General features: G+C 41.1%; 1 long non-coding RNA gene across 7 annotated transcripts; it reads right to left on the minus strand.

Annotated features, from left to right (window-relative positions):
• Nucleotides 1-5,020: 5,020 nt before the first annotated feature.
• On the minus strand, nt 5,021-14,668 carry LOC102082921 (receptor tyrosine-protein kinase erbB-3). 7 transcript variants are annotated; one of them, XR_002062161.2, is made up of 18 exons: nt 14,321-14,667; nt 13,406-13,563; nt 12,850-13,036; nt 12,309-12,434; nt 11,557-11,622; nt 11,200-11,318; nt 10,946-11,087; nt 10,630-10,746; nt 10,398-10,521; nt 10,216-10,289; nt 9,986-10,076; nt 9,832-9,849; nt 8,680-8,891; nt 8,454-8,586; nt 6,382-6,475; nt 6,055-6,210; nt 5,619-5,971; nt 5,021-5,193 (listed from the first exon to the last, which is right to left on the minus strand). It is a non-coding gene; the product is annotated as a receptor tyrosine-protein kinase erbB-3 (long non-coding RNA). The 7 variants fall into 7 exon arrangements; XR_002062162.2 differs by having other exon boundaries at nt 5,023-5,171; XR_002062163.2 differs by lacking the exon at nt 5,021-5,193 and having other exon boundaries at nt 5,313-5,971; nt 10,630-10,743.
• Nucleotides 14,669-15,967: the final 1,299 nt, after the last annotated feature.

The following is a 15,967-nucleotide window of genomic DNA, read 5'->3' on the forward strand; positions in this document are numbered from 1 at the left end:
CAAAGGCAGTTCTTGAACAGTTTGGGTACAGGGGAGTAAGTCGAACTGCACGTTTAAACCAACCTAATGTGAGGTTTTGTAAGAAAAACATATCTGTTGTCATCTTGTTTATCTTCACGCAAACATCGTCTGCCAGTTACAGTGGACGAGCGAGCTGAACAGCTCTGTGGAAACTGGCTCTGCCTGAACCTCCAGTTCATGTCACGCACACACGGCCATACAAAATAACTTCAGTGGAAAACAAAGACTGACACACAAACTCTGTTTCACTGATTGCATAAATCTGATTGATGTAAGTTTGCTTTTTCTTTATATGTATAATCTCTCTCTCTCCCCCCTGCCTAAAGGTAAGAAGGAAACTCAAAAACAAATGGTTAATGTTTTACCAATGACAGGAATCATTATCAAAAGCATTTCTTTCCTTTTTCTCCTCACAGAAGCTGCCTGCTTAGGAACAGAAGTTCAGAGAAACATTAAAAGACTTTAACATCTTTAATGGAACCTGATGCTCAATTTAACACTCTGCTCTCAGGCTGTTTTACCAAAGAAAAACCTCACAGAAAACCGTTGAAGCGTAACTGAAGTATGTTGGTGCTTCAGGGTAAAGCTGAGAGTAGTGAAAGTAAATGGACTCGTTTTGCACCTGATGCAAACTATGAAAAAGTGCATTAAACTGTTTCGTACACACCACTAAAAAGTTCAGCTCCTAAATATTCACTTTTTCCATATGTTGATATTTGTCTTTATCTTCCTTTTGCTAAACTGTCGAATTCAATCAAACCTGGTCTGTTAAACATTTAAATCTCTTTACTCCCTCATGTGTCATGTGAAAAAGAAAGGCTTCACAGGACTCTTCTGTAGGAAATAAGAGCGATCAGACACTCTTGATTATTGGCCAGTGTAATCACATCTCGTAAAAGCAGGAGGTTTGGCAGCAAATTCAACCCAAGGTCAGAGTGTGCAATATTCAGACAAGTCAAGTTGAGTCAGTTTATTTATAAGCACATTTAAAACCAACACAGGTTGACCAAAGTGCTGTAAACTCATACGGAATAAACTAGAGCAGGAAAATACAGAAGAATAGACGAACAAGAAATACAACAAAAAGAAAAGTGTCTAAATGCAGTCACATTTAAATGGTCTCCTCTTGTGCTTTACTCTGCTTCCTTGAGCAACCAGAAGCAACTGATCAGCTGACCTTTAAGATCTATTTAGGAATAGTTAAAAGTTCAGAAAGGTAAGACTGTGCAAGGAACCCACGAGCTACGTCTCAAACTCTACAAGACTCAGCTAGCATGTTAGATATTAAAATTCATGAAACTACAGTTAGAAACAGGCTGAGGGGTTGTTTGGAAAGGTTGCTAGGATAAAGAACATGGCAGCAGGGCTCAGGTTAGCATCAAGTTGCATCTAAATAAACCACAAGACTTCTCAAACAACACCCCTTTGGAGTGAAGATGTTTGGGCATAATACACAATGCTCTGTTTGGCAAAACCCACAGAGGATCCGCACAAACACCTCATACCAAGTGTCAAGCACAGTGGTGGAGGGGTGATGATTTGGGCTTGTTTTGCAGCCACAGGACCTGGAGACTTTGCAGTCATTGAGTCCACCATGAACTCCATGAACTCTGTGTACCAAAGTATTTTAGTCCAGTGAGGCTGTCTAACATGTAAATCACACAACAGGAGAATGATTCCAAGGACAGCAATAAATCTACAACAGAATGCCTGAAAATAAGGGAGCTGTGCATGGACTGAAAATTTTAATTTAAATTAAAAAAAAAGAAGAGTGGGCTGAAATTCCTCTACGACAAAACGAGACCCTGATTACAGAAAACAGTTATTTCAACTTATGGCTGCTGAAAGTGGCTCTACAAGTGGTGGACTCATGAGGTGCACTTTGTTTTTGTACTTCCTTTTTCACATGACAGTATATTTCCCCTTTCATTGCCGATTTAGGAAATATTTCATGTATTTCATGATGTATGAGTTATGCATATACATCTACTTCTGAGGACCCCAGCTGCAGCACACTTGACAAGCATTAGTCTAAGTAGCTCTTGCTGGCTCAAGCATGTGTATAAAGAGTAGCAATAGTCTGATTTAGAGGAAATGAATGCACTTACTTACTTACTACTGTTTATGCCAAACAGTTGCAATTCTCAGTTCATTACCATAATGACAAAACAGCAACTTCCTTGCCTCACTGTAGCCTTGTTGAGGATTCATGTGCTGACAACTTCTTACCAAATCTCTGGGTTCACCTCTGGTGAACCGTTCAAGGTAATATAACCTGTCACTGTCACTGTCAGTTTTGTCATGAATTGTATGGTCAAAGGCTCTTATAAATGGTATGAACTCAAGTGGATCACCACTAAAGATGGGAATGTCTCTTTGAGTGACAGTCTATGCTGTTTGACTAACATCTCAGTGATATCATTTTGTTTCAACATGACTTCACATAGATTTATTGGAATAATACTGGCATCAGCTTGGTGTAAGTCATCTTCTTGTGACCATTTACCTTTGACTGCCCATCATGTGTACCTTTGGCTCTTGGAAGCTGAACTGTTTAGCAGCTGATTCACACTGTTCCACATCATTTTTGCAGCTCTCATATTCACAGTCCTCTAACACTTTTATTTTGCCTGTAGAAGCAGCAATAGCTGTCTCAATCTCAAGCTGTTCTCTCCTTGCCTTTAACTTACATTCTTCAATGTCCAAGGATGCGGCTCGTGCGAGCAGAGCGCGCTGCTCTGCTTCCTCTTTCTACCGTACAGTTGATACCGTGGAAACTCTGGACGACCTCGATGAACGGCTACTGACTGAGCTTCTTCCAACGCTGGTACCTGATTTCTTTGCAGTTGGTCTAGCAGTCACTGACACGCTGTCATCTGGGCTCACGTCATCTTGATGCTGGTGTCTTCCTACGATGATCCATTTTTCAACTTCAGTCATAAACGCACTGAACTGCTCCTTTTTTTTTTTTTGATTGAACCAGAGCATCTGGTCCACATTCCTTTCATCTTCTGGCAACAGCGACAGTGCATCATCATTTGCCCGTAAGAATTCTTCATGTAGCTTTGAAAGTTACTTAAATGTTCATCAGCAATGTCAAGGCGTTCATTCTCTTTCATTAGTCCGCTAATTTTATTTATTTTCAAAGTTAATTGTGACAGCTTGGACTTTCTTGCGTTTATGTGCCTGCCAAGCTGTTCTTCCAAACCTCTTTCGGTGTACTTTTGTGCCCTCTTGTGGCCAGTCCCGCTACTCCAGCTCTGTGCCCTGGGCTCTCTGCTCCTTTTACACAATTTCTTATTCAACAAGTGTTCATGAAACAAATGGTCTATGACACAAAGCTGAGGCTTTCGTAGTGAACGTCATCTTTCTTAAGACCAAAACACTGTCACTGACTTATTTGTAAGAAGTTGAGTATTGCAATTGTTAAATTTTGGCACGACTTGTAGCTTGGCAGCATATCATAGTCCAAAACTTTATCCATGGAAGCTTATTTCTTCTCTTCTTAGATTCTTCATGCACACAGCTCTGTACACTTAACTGACTTGCTGTATCGAACTCTGTACGACCTCATAGCGATGCAGAGCCGAGCGAGACGACCTTTTGAGGCTTTTCAAAATAAAAGATTGAATAACTAGAAATGACGCCAACAAAGACATTTGTCACATGTGGACACAGAGGCAGGTGTAACAGTGAAGTGTCGTGAGGTGGAGGAGTTGAAATACCTGTGGTCAACAATCCAAGATAATGGACAGTGCACAAGACAGGTGAGTGCAGAATGAGAAGAGAGTGCAGGCAGGGTGGAGTAGGCTGGAGACGACTGTCAGGGGTGATTTGTGACAGAAGAATAGCAGCAAGAGAGAAAGTAGTTTACAAGGTGGTAGTGATACCTGCTGCCATGTATGGTTTACAGACGGTGATACTGAGAAAAGAACTGAAGGCGGAGCTGAAGATGAGATAAGATTTTTACTAGGAGTGACCATAATGGACAGGATTGGAAATGAGAACATCAGAGCTCAGGTTGAGCAGCTTGGAAACAAAGTCAGAGACGGGGATTGTGGATGTACTGGACAAAGGATGTTGACTGTGAAGCTGCCAGGGAAGAAAATCAGAATCAGAATCAGAATGCTTTATTGATCCCTAGGGGAAATTATTTTGGTTACAGGGCTCCAGTATAAACAGTAACAAAGACAGACAATACACTAAGTAAGAAATAGACACAATATATACAATATATACATGCATATATATATATACATATAAGTCACTTATTGATAAATAGCTGAATAAGAAAGAAGAGCGTGTGCAAAAAAGGTGTAGCTATTGCAGTATACAGTGTGTTAAGTGGATGAGCTGTACAGAGAGATGGCCACAGGCAGGAATGATTTCCTGTGTCGTTCAGTGGTGCTTTTTGGTCATCTCAGTCTCTCACTGAACGTGCTCCTGTGACCGACCAGCATGTCATGGAGTGGGTGGGAGGTATTATCCAACATTGTCTTTATTTTGGACAACATCTGCCTCTCAGACACCACCTTAAGGAAGTCCAGCTCCATTCCCACAACATTACTGGCCTTACGGATCAGTTTATTGAGTCTGTTAGCATCTGCAACCCTCAGCCTGCTCCCCCAGCATGCAACAGCATAGAGGATCGCACTGGCCACAACAGACTCGTAGAAAATCCTTAGCATTGTCCGGCAGATGTTGAAGGACCTCAGTTGCCTCAAAAAATAGAGATGACTCTGGCCCTTCCTGTAAAGTGTTGTGGTGTTTTTAGCCCAGTTCAGTTTATTGTCAATGTATACTCCGAGGTATTTATGGTTCTCCACAATGTCAATATTGACCCCCTGGATTGAAACAGGGGTCAAGTGTTTCCTGGTCTTCCTGAAGTCCACGATCAATTCCTTGGTCTTTGCTATGTTGAGCTGAAGATGATTCTGCTCACACCACATGACAAAGGAGTCGACCACAGCCCGGTACTCTGTCTCATCATCCCTGCTGATGCATCCAACCACTGCAGAGTCATCAGAAAACTTCTGAAGGTGGCAGGTCTCTGTGCAGTGGCTGAAGTCTGTGGTGTAGAGGGTGAAGAGGAAGGGGGAGCGGATGACAGCAAAACAAAGACAGCAAAGATTCATGGATGTGGAGAAGAGCTGGTGTGACAAAGGAAAATGCCTGGTTGAAATGGAGGCAGAGCAGCTGCTGTGAAATCAGCCAACAGAAGAAGAAGAAGATGTACGTATGTGGCATGAAGCCTATCAGTAAGACCCGCTCCCAGCTGATGAGACAGATCATTCAGAAAATGGGTTTATTCGTAATACAGCAGGATTTTGGTTTCTTACATCACATACAGATGTCTCCATGCATTCAGCATTGAAACATGGTCTTCAACATTTTTTTAAATCTACTTGTGTAACTATAACGGTACAGAATGAATCATCAGAATCATTTTTTTCTCTGCACTGATTGTTTCACAGACACAGTCTACATCAAAGTTTCTTTAAACCCCAAAGAGAACTGAAGAAATCTACCACCAAATATGAATCAAGTATACGGGCAAAAATCAAAAGAAGACATTATAGACGAAATCTTTGCCTTACCATAGTGAGCTGTGGTGCGAAACCTGCCATTAGAGGGCATAAAGGAATAAATCATTCTTTACTGGTAAATATGAAGCCAAACCCGGTGAGAGGAAATCAATGGGAATATAAGGCCACAAAAACCAAAGGATCTAACTCATGGTTACGACAGATGCTGGATACGTGCTGATAAGTTGGTAGGGCGGATGCACAGCGTGTTGCACTGTTACTGGTGTATGAGTGGCAGCAGTACCCATGTATGGCACAAAGGAAACGTTTCATTGACAGAAATCTGCGGATTCTGCTGGTATCAGTGGCGAAGCCGCAATCCCGTCTGCTGTTCGGAAAGTTGGTGGTTTGTGAATTTCTGCAAACTACAACATCAACGTACAGTTTAAAGTTCAGTTTAAAGAAGCAAATTGTGTGTGTCTAACTACATTATTCCGCTTGTACTTACCTCTAGATACAGTTGTTGTGGCAAGGTTTACAGTTGCCCCGCTTGTCTGGATATTTAAAGATGGTTCCCTCCTGCCTCCCTAACACCCTCAGGACACATGGAGACACAGTGTGGGCCATCCTTCAGGCTGGCACAAGCTAGACATTTATTTGCTCCCTGCAGACAAAAAAAGGGTGAATAAAAGCAGAAAGGTTTTTGCAAGAGTTGAAGGTGAGTGGTATTATGGTGTACAGCCATTTTTTGTTAGGCCGCTAGGTGGCAGCAGAAGCCCTATGCCAGTTCTTTTCTTCTTCTTTTTTCCTTCTAGAAGTTTTAAGTCAAACATACCGGGCCTGTGCACGTCTCCTTCCCTTCCTGGACCTTACACTCAGGGTGACAGGGCAGACACTCCCCTGACTTAGTAGCAAACTCCCTCTGCTTCCTGCAATCAAGGCATAAACCCAGTTTCTATTCAAGTTCAAAGACTTACAGCAGACATTAGTCACATCTTAGGGCCAATGCTCAGGATTTTCCTTAACAATGTATAGACCTATACACAGTAATCCCTCTTAGTCTTCACTTATAACCAATGTTCCCTCTAATTTTTCATGTGTCTGAGCGAACACACAAACTCCCTGAGCGGTCCCTTGGACCACTGTGAGCAACAGCAGACGTGTGCACTGTGGTCACGCCAGCATCGAATCCATCCAAGTTACATGGTTTATTAAAATAATCAAATTACAGCATTTACATTTATGTTAGACTACTTTTAATTAACTGCTTTAGCCCACTTACAATGAAAATGTAAAAATAATCTAGCCATAGGCCTGTGTAGTATGTTAACACTATTGGAAGTAAAAAATAACTTGAACTCCAATTTTGAAAACAAACTTTTTTTTTTTTTTTTTTATAAAGCTCTGACTTGTATTATGAGTATGAGTCTGTGGTCTGAGAGAGAGTCCTGTAACTCTCTGTCTGCAAAATACACCATATAATGACCAATGTTGGGCAATTAATTATATAGTTACTTCTTCAAAAAAGTAACTGAGTTATGCAAACAAGTTTTTTGCAGCTGTTTACCTAAAAATGCAGCCAGGGCGTTTTTTTTAAAATAAACATTTCAAACTATTTACAGAACAATCAGCTGTTCTGCATCAAATTTGATGCCACACAAATTAAATTTCTGTCCACTATGAGATAAAGGAGAACAACAGCCTGATACCTGCAGGCCTGACAACAGGAGATGTATCACTCCTGTAACACCTGTAATATTCAGCAGTCGCTTCATTGTTCTGACACACACAAACCAAAACTATTGACTACACTACACACTAACTACACAAGATTTGCGCTAAACGTCGCAAACCTCTCACATCTCAAAACACCACCGTCACTCCTAAAACTTCCCACCTCCCTAAACAACTAAATGCCATGTTGCAATATCATTTTTTGATTGGTCGACACGGTACATTTTCCACCAATAGGAAAGGGTGGGGTGTTTTGGGGGGTTTTTTGCTCACAAGCGGAGAGTGCTTTTGAGCGTTTTCCTTATAAAACGCCGTTTTTACCGTTTCTTCCTGCAGTAAACATAAACAACGATAGTATTCAGGAAGAAAACCAAAAATTGCATATATTTTTATCATAACTCTGGTTTTACATGGCCTATCAACACAATTTAAAAACTGGTATGAAGTCCACACTTTTTCCGTCAATTGTTCCGTCTGTCCTGCTCACATCTCTTGGTCGTACGTTGTCATTAAGTGGCTTCACTCGACATCAGCCACGCGGCTTTGCTAGCTAAAACACCGGTGTCGGCACATAAGGACGCTGTCATAGCCTGTCGATGACGTTGATTGGCTGCGTATATACGAATGTGAATCGTATTATTGGCTGGACTATGGGATAAGGTGGCATCGTTCTAATCCCATACGGGAGCAACCAGTCACTTACTGACTAACACGGCAAAACAGAATTGTTAAAGTTTTAATTTTAATTTCAATTCAGGTTAGATTTTTTTTTTGTGCGCAATGCAGATTTTCTGTGCGCAATTGCGGCGCAGTTTAGAGGGAACATTGCTCATAACCCACTAGAAGTGGGCGGCAATGCATTTGAGTCAGTTACTCGATTTGTCTCCCCTGCTGATCTGTGCACAGAGAGCACGGTGGATACGATTAAGCATGTACTTTATCTGTATTTGCATATAATCCAGCAATGTGGCACTTCGAACAGGGTGCGCGTATTTGTGCTTTAAAATGTAAATTCTTTTTGAAACTATCAGAAAATATCAATTCTCTAAATCACTGCTTGTTTCTTTAACACCACTCCTTCTTGTCATTCACTCTCTAACAACCTGCATACATGTTACACCTTAAAAGCTTTATATTAATAAGCGCTTTATATGTCATTTTGTGAATACTGACCCAGTTAAGAACATGCAGTCTGGTACACAGGTTCCTCCCCTGCTGTATTTCTTACAGCTGACACACTGGTCTGGGCCCGGACCCCAGCAGCCATCAGAGGAGCACAGCGGGTGACACACATGATTTTCTTTAACTAAGGACACAACCAAAACAGAAACGATGTTATGAGCACAGCCATTGTTCACAATCACGTCTTGCAAGTTTTAAATGGTCCGCCCCCACTCACCACATTCATCCTTCTTTTGGTTGTCGGTGACGTCTAAGAGCTTTGAACGTTTCTGTGGACGGGAGCCTAAGAGCCGTGTCCAGTTGACAGTATCATGATAGCAGAGATTCTTGTTTCCTTTAATGTACACGGCACCATTATTTATGTTTTGCAGCGAGCGCAACCCCAGCGAGGTCAGAGAATTGATCTTAACCACCAGGAGTGCATAGCTCCTGTAGAACAGCAGGAAGTAAATAAAGGTCAGAAAGTGGATGAAATTGTTCCAATTTTGTTTAAAATACCACAAAATCAAAGTGAACATTGAAAGCCATGTTTCTTTTAGGTTTAGCAATTTTCAAGAACATGATTTCAGACATTATTTTTTAAGGTTTACAAACACAATTAAGCATGCACTTTAGCCGTATTTGCACAAAATCCAGCAGTGTGGCACTTTGTGTTTCTTGTTGTTCTTCCTGATCACATTTAATGATGTAATATAATCTTTCACAGTGTGTTTTCTTTGAGAGGTTTACCACCACAATCTATTTATTTTGATACCTTTTAGACACAATATGAATTCAGTGATTAAGTGTCTGAATGTCATGTTTTTCAAATTGCATAACCCGTGTACTTATAAAGACAAACTGCCAACAAACATATTCATGTTTAATCTTCAGTATTTCCATGCATCATGTAGTATGTAGTATGGAAATACTACATACTACATGATGCATGGAAATACTACAACAAAACTGATACTGCGGTATCAATTTTGTAGAATCTACTTTGGTAAATTCTTTAGTTATATGTGAACTCATTAAAGCTGAGAAGGCTGAACAGGTTTGTTTTCAATGCTTCAGTGCTTTTGGTTTCAGACGGGATTTAAACCCAGGTAAAAGTACTCTGATATACCCCATCTTCCTTTCCTCTCATTTACTGAAGCTTGAGACCAGCCTGAAAAGCTTTTTCTTTGTCAAATTGATGTCAAAACCATGCTGCCTCTCCCAGCTTTAAAAAGTTGTGCCCACGGCCAGCTTAACCAAACAACCCCAGTGCTGAATTATCCCTGAAAAAAATCATACTGAAAAATACCAATACCACTGATTCGGACAGAACATTCGTAGGCTCTAAGAGGAGATAGAGAGATGTGAGCATGTGAAATCTTTACTGTACCTTTTACTAATCACTCCTCTAAACAGGATAACAAGATAGGATAACAATTAGAAATAACAAAGAAAATAAAAAACAAAATTACATTTATAGTCCAGCAAATACTCTGTCTGCATAACAATGCAGAAAAGACAAAAACAAAAAAGCAGTTTCTCACTTGTAACGTTTTCTTCCCCGAATTGTTTGGAGGTTGGAGAAGACTGACAGGTCAGACATGCTTGCAGGCCACGACTGGATATTGAGGAAGTCTGAAAACAGAGAGATTGTTTTTCAGAAGCCTCAACCAGACTGCAAATGGCATTAAATAACATAAAGAGATCAAAGCAATTTAAGTGACAGTCTAAAAAAAAAGAAGCACAACCCCTCCACACACACACATACACACACCTGTAATCTCCTCCACCGTGTTGAAGATTTTCAGTTTTTCTGGATCAAGGGGTGGTACGTCGTTGAAGGGATCACTGAGCAAAAATGAAATAAATAAGTAAAAGGAAAAAGCATGTTGCAAAAACGTCGAATATTACAATTTAAATCTTTGCTGCGTTTTATGAAAGAAAGATTTATTTTACCCTTCTATTCCCGTCACCAGGAAGTTAAGACTTCCCTGGATCTTAGTGCAGTTTATGAAACTTTCTATGTTGCGAGCATCGACCGTTTCCCTGTTTGAATCAGTCCAGCTTGTGCCATGGCAAACTGGGAAAAAAAACCAAAAGATAAGAAGGAAACAGTTAATAACAGTAAAGCTGTAAGGTATCTGTAGAGAGAGCTTGAACTAGTAGTAGTTCGATCTGCATGAAATACCTTTAGGGCAGAGGCCTTTGCAGGGCTCACATGTTTTCACACCATTTTTCTCCACTTCCATTTTATTAGATGGGCAGTTGCTCACACATGAACTGCCATCCACCACAAAGTTTTCTACTAAAAAAACAGAAAACACATATGAATAAATTCATAAATGATTGTCAGCGACTGCGTTAAGCCTTCAGTAAACACTGTGAAGAAAGCTGAACAGCTCAGTTATAACAATGATTAAAAATATATAAAAACAGCACTCTTATAGGAAGAAACTATGTATAAACTCTGAGTTTATGTGAATATTGTCATGTGTGGGACTCACTGGGGCATTGGGTCACACAAATAGAGCCGTACTGGTACTTGGCATTGGGGTTGGGCTCCATTCTGTATGTAAGCTTGTTGTAGATCACAGTCTGTGGGCACTGAGGCACGCAGGAGCCTGAGTTGTTGAAGTTCCTGCAGGCCTGCAAAATGCAATTTACAACAGAAGAACATTTTATTTTTACATCTGCGTTTTCTGTACTGCAACATGTGAAAATATGTTATCATTAAAGCCTGTGGAAGATTTGGACTCACAAAGCAGTCTGTATCCTTGGGCCCAGTGCAACCTCCAGCACACTCAACGTGGCAGCACTCGCTCGGGTTTCTACCAAAGCAGCGGCCACTACACTGAGGGGCGCACACGGTCTTTGTCACTGTAAGAGAGTCGAGGCTTGTAAAAACCTGGCGTGAAACTAAAACTGTACCGTAGATGCATATTAAACTTTTAACTTTGAAGTTACGTATATTATTCACAATGTGCAATAAAAGATGTAAAATGAACAACTCTGGCAGCAGCCATGACTTATGTGTGAGACATCTCAAAGGCATCACAAGGTAACCAGTGCGTGGAAAATAAAGACATTAAAGATAAAGGTGTTTGATATCACTCACAGATCTGGCATGTGTCATTTCCTGGGCCCCAGCATGGCACGTCTCCACAGGCTTTGTGACAAGGCTCTGAGATAAAAACTCTTATTAGTTTCCGCATTTTAACGCAAAATCAGAACAAAAGTCTTAAATTAAAGGAAAAGTTGAGATTTTGTTATTGTTTTTAATCCAAAGTTCAGCAGAAGCAAAAAATGAAACCTCACAAGTTACAAGATGCAACTTGCAGCACTGAAAAATGAAGCCTGCAGTTCCTTTAATGGCCAGTTGAGGGTGAATCCAAGTGCGAGTTAACCCCAATAAGACGTTCATTTTAAATTGTTTCGCCAGCGTAAACATGTTTACAGGCTTAAACAAAAAGTGGTTTCTGTCTTTAGAACTAATTTGGCCTTTTGTGCTTTTTTTTAAATGACTCACATGTTTAAATTGTTTTAAGGCTTTGAAGTTTGAGATCAGGAGCTTCTAGACCACCACGTGTCTGCTAGGTGTCACCTTTAGGGTTTTTTTGGGTGGTTTCTGTGTGGTTAATTGCATCAATTTGTGGAGTGAAATTCTGCTATTTTATTTGTATGTTAGTACAATTAGCGGGTATTTGTGTCTGGGTGATGCAATGCATTAGTCTATGGATGCACATTAACATTGAGCTTGCTAGTATTAGCTTAAGATTCCAACCTGTGGGCTCAAACTGATTCACTTCTGGCTCCTAAAAACAAGACGCAGATATATCTATGTGTGTAGTTACAACCCTGTGCACTCACTTTCAGGCCCATTGTCCTCTATCATAATTTGGGCTGATCCATCCTTCACTATGTCCAGCCAGTTCACCTGCGGGGCGTAGCTCAGATACTTATTCTGGATGATCTTCACTCCTCCCCTGAAGATCTCTGTAGAAGGTACACATAGGTGTAAATGGGGCAGTACAATTAGGAAAGCAAGCCTGAACAGGCCTGTGACTCATCCTATCAAACTCTGCCATTCTCTGTTTACTACACAGCAAACGTATCATGTGCTGGAGCTCATGTTACACTGGCAGTTGAGCGGTTGAACACATGGTACATTCCAGGGACTTCACATCACTCCTGCACACACAACCACACACGGGCACAAACACACACACGGGCACAAACACACACACTGCTGCGTTTCAACAACCGGTATTCTAAAGGTGTGGCTCAACTGTGTAGGTGCGGGAGCTCCAACAGTAAGAGTACCACATCCAACTTGACCTCTTATCTGCTCCAATCCAGCCTCCCACATGTTAAACACACTCTATACATCAATGAGTGACTCTCTGTGTACCTGTGAGGTGAGTCAGGCCCAGTTCTTGAAGGCCATGCTCTCCATCCCTCTGATAGTTGACCATGACAGCCAAGGCATACTGGTCCTCATACAGTGTGCTGCCTCTGATGATGCGCAGGTGGTCCAGTGGGAGGCGGCTGAACTCATTGACAGCAAAAAGGATGTACCCTGTCACCTCCTTGATAGACTGCGAGGCAAAAAAAAAGAACAAGGAAGAGAAAAATGCAGTTTGTCAATTCTTCCGCTCAATCAAATTGTTATCAGGGTCACAAATCAGCAGGGGCGTGTTTGCTTACTGAGTTAGTCACTGTGACTCCAGTGGCATGACTAGCACAATAGGAGTGGGGGCATAAATGAGCTCATTCTGGATTTGAGACAAAATCCATTACAGAGAGCGATCAAACACAACATGTTTTGACTTTCTGTGTTCTCCTGGGTGAATGAAAATGGTTGATTCACATCCTTACTCATCTTGTCAGTGACACATTTGTAGTGAAAGGAATAACGGTAATCAAACTCTCTCTTGGCTTGTTGTTCGTAATGTTTGCAACCTCACCTCCAGAAAGCTGAAGTCTCTGGTGTGGTCCATCATGGTAATCTCGAGGTTGCCCATCACAATGTCGCAGTTATTGTACCTCGTCTTCATCAAGTTGTACTGGATCTCTGAATTTCCAGTTGTACTCAGAGAGTTCTTGGTGCCATCACAAATGGTCACTGCGAAAAGCAAAGGTTTTAGATTTTTTAAAAAGTGAATTCATTAATCCTCTGATTTTTAAAAGGCTATCCACGTCAGTATACAGCATGTCATTTTCCACAACCTTCAGCACACTGCGTTACCTAGTTTATCATGTTCAGTTTCAACAGTTTAATTGATGAACTAAAAATAATTTCCATTCACGTTAGCAATGCAGAGAGATGTTCTGTCAATTAAAGAAACATATTTAGAAATGTGGCTGTTTGTGTGGCTGTGGAGTCTTAAAATAATCCCAAAAAACTGACTTATGAAACAGTAGTGCCAGCGCTGCGTGCCACTACCTTCAGATAGACCAAACTGGCTCCTATCAGAAAAGAAAGTGGAGGCCTTCAGTTTGAGAAACAGACACCACACAGCTACTTGGTTACTTGGATATCTATATCTATGCATCTGTTCACATTTTTCTGGCTTGATTTTAAAAGATCAACTTGCAAGTTTAAGAGCCGTTTTTAAACTATAAAAAGCCCCCACAGAAAGTAGGGGTTTTTGATAAGGGTGACATGGGCGGTTGCCCAGGGCGGCATCGTGGTGGGGGCAGCATCACGGGCATCGGCAAAAAAAAAAAAAAAAAAAAAGAAGAAGAAAAAAAAGAAAAGACAAAAAAAAGCCAAAAAGCTCCAAAAAGCCTAGGACCGCCACTGCATTCATCGTCCCTCTCCCAGGGTGATGATAAAAACAAACGTGTGTGAATATGTGTGTGCGGGTGTTTATGCCCACCTCCTTGAGTCTGAGCGCAGCAGAGCTGGAGTACACACGGCAGCAGGATGGAGAGCAACTGCTGCACCTTCTTCACAAGGACTGTCATTCTTATTCAAATCTCCAGGCTGGTGTCGAATCAAACAAACATCACCATCGTATTTATAGAGAAGAAATGTGTCCTTGTATCGTTCCAAATCCCCTCGTTGCTGTCGTTTTCTTAATCCTCTGCTTCACCTTGTTCTAGTCCTCACGAACAGAAGGAGTACATCCAATTAGAAAAAACAAAACCAAACAAAACCTGTTTGTGTTTTCTCTACATTTGTCACAACGTTATGAGTTGACCGCTCGGGTTTGTGTGGAGAAGAGTCACTACATCGCGGTGATTGGAGCGCACCGCGGAGCCAATCAGTAGCGGGAGCGGCTGTTTTCCTCTGGCACTGATTTTTGTGGGCGGGAGCCAAACGTGCAACACACAATAGCATAAAAGAAAGCCAGCAGAAACATCGAAAACAACTTGGAAAAATGCGTTCACACCTTTGCTCCTATGTCCAGTTGGAAACCGTGTTAAAAACGCGTGTTGCCTTCACAAAACAGTTCCCCTCTCTGTAAGTGAGGCCGATTGATCCACAGTTCTGTTGTCTACAGTTCAGTAATAATAATATTGGTGTGAATTAAATGACAATAAAATAGTAACAAAAGTATGCCACAATAGTAACATAAAGAGTAAGATATTATATCAGTAAAAACAACACCTTCCAGCTCTTATGTGGGAGGATGACATTGCAAAGCTGTGCCATGCATTTCTGCCATGTGAGTGCATTAAAAACTGCTGTTTGCATGGCTGCACTGGTTCTGGGCCATTTTCTTCCTGCTGTTTGTCAACATGTGATGAATATTTCATGAAGACAACGTTTTTTGTTGATAGTGTGTGCGTGTATCTGCTGTTATCATAATTTGTGAAATGATTAAATGTAGTTAGACTTTGAGTTTTCCCCAACATTATTCAGGCAAACAAGTCTGTGTTGTTGTTTTTATCATTCGTTAAATCATGATGTAAAATTCAGCCCTCATTTATCTGTCTTGTTTTCCTGCGCGTGTAAATAGCTTTATTATTACAGTCAGCGCATGCAAGTCACTCCCTCCCATTATTGTCCTTTGCTGCAGAAAACAACAACAAACGCTTAGATTGATCTCTTCAGTTTTTTCTCTGCTTCTTTGCATGTTCCACATATGATCTGATGGCATGTTTCTTACATCTGCTTTCTTGATACCACAACTTTGACCTCCTCAAAGTCTGAAAATGTACGATTGCTTTTTTTTATTGCTGCATCATATCATTGCTCCTGCATGATTTTACAGTTGTACTTGGGACTGCTGGCAATGTTTGTTAATTGCTTGTATAACAAAGGCAGTTCTTGAACAGTTTGGGTACAGGGGAGTAAGTCGAACTGCACGTTTAAACCAACCTAATGTGAGGTTTTGTAAGAAAAACACATCTGTTGTCATCTTGTTTATCTTCATGCAAACACCTTCTGCCAGTTACAGTGGACGAGCGAGCTGAACAGCTCTGTGGAAACTGGCTCTGCCTGAACCTCCAGTTAATGTCACGCACACACGTAACTTCAGTGGAAAACAAAGGCTGACACACAAACTTTCACTGATTGC

The sequence above is a fragment of the Oreochromis niloticus genome, linkage group LG5, assembly GCF_001858045.2.
Source record: "Oreochromis niloticus isolate F11D_XX linkage group LG5, O_niloticus_UMD_NMBU, whole genome shotgun sequence".
In the NCBI taxonomy this organism is placed as follows: domain Eukaryota; kingdom Metazoa; phylum Chordata; class Actinopteri; order Cichliformes; family Cichlidae; genus Oreochromis; species Oreochromis niloticus.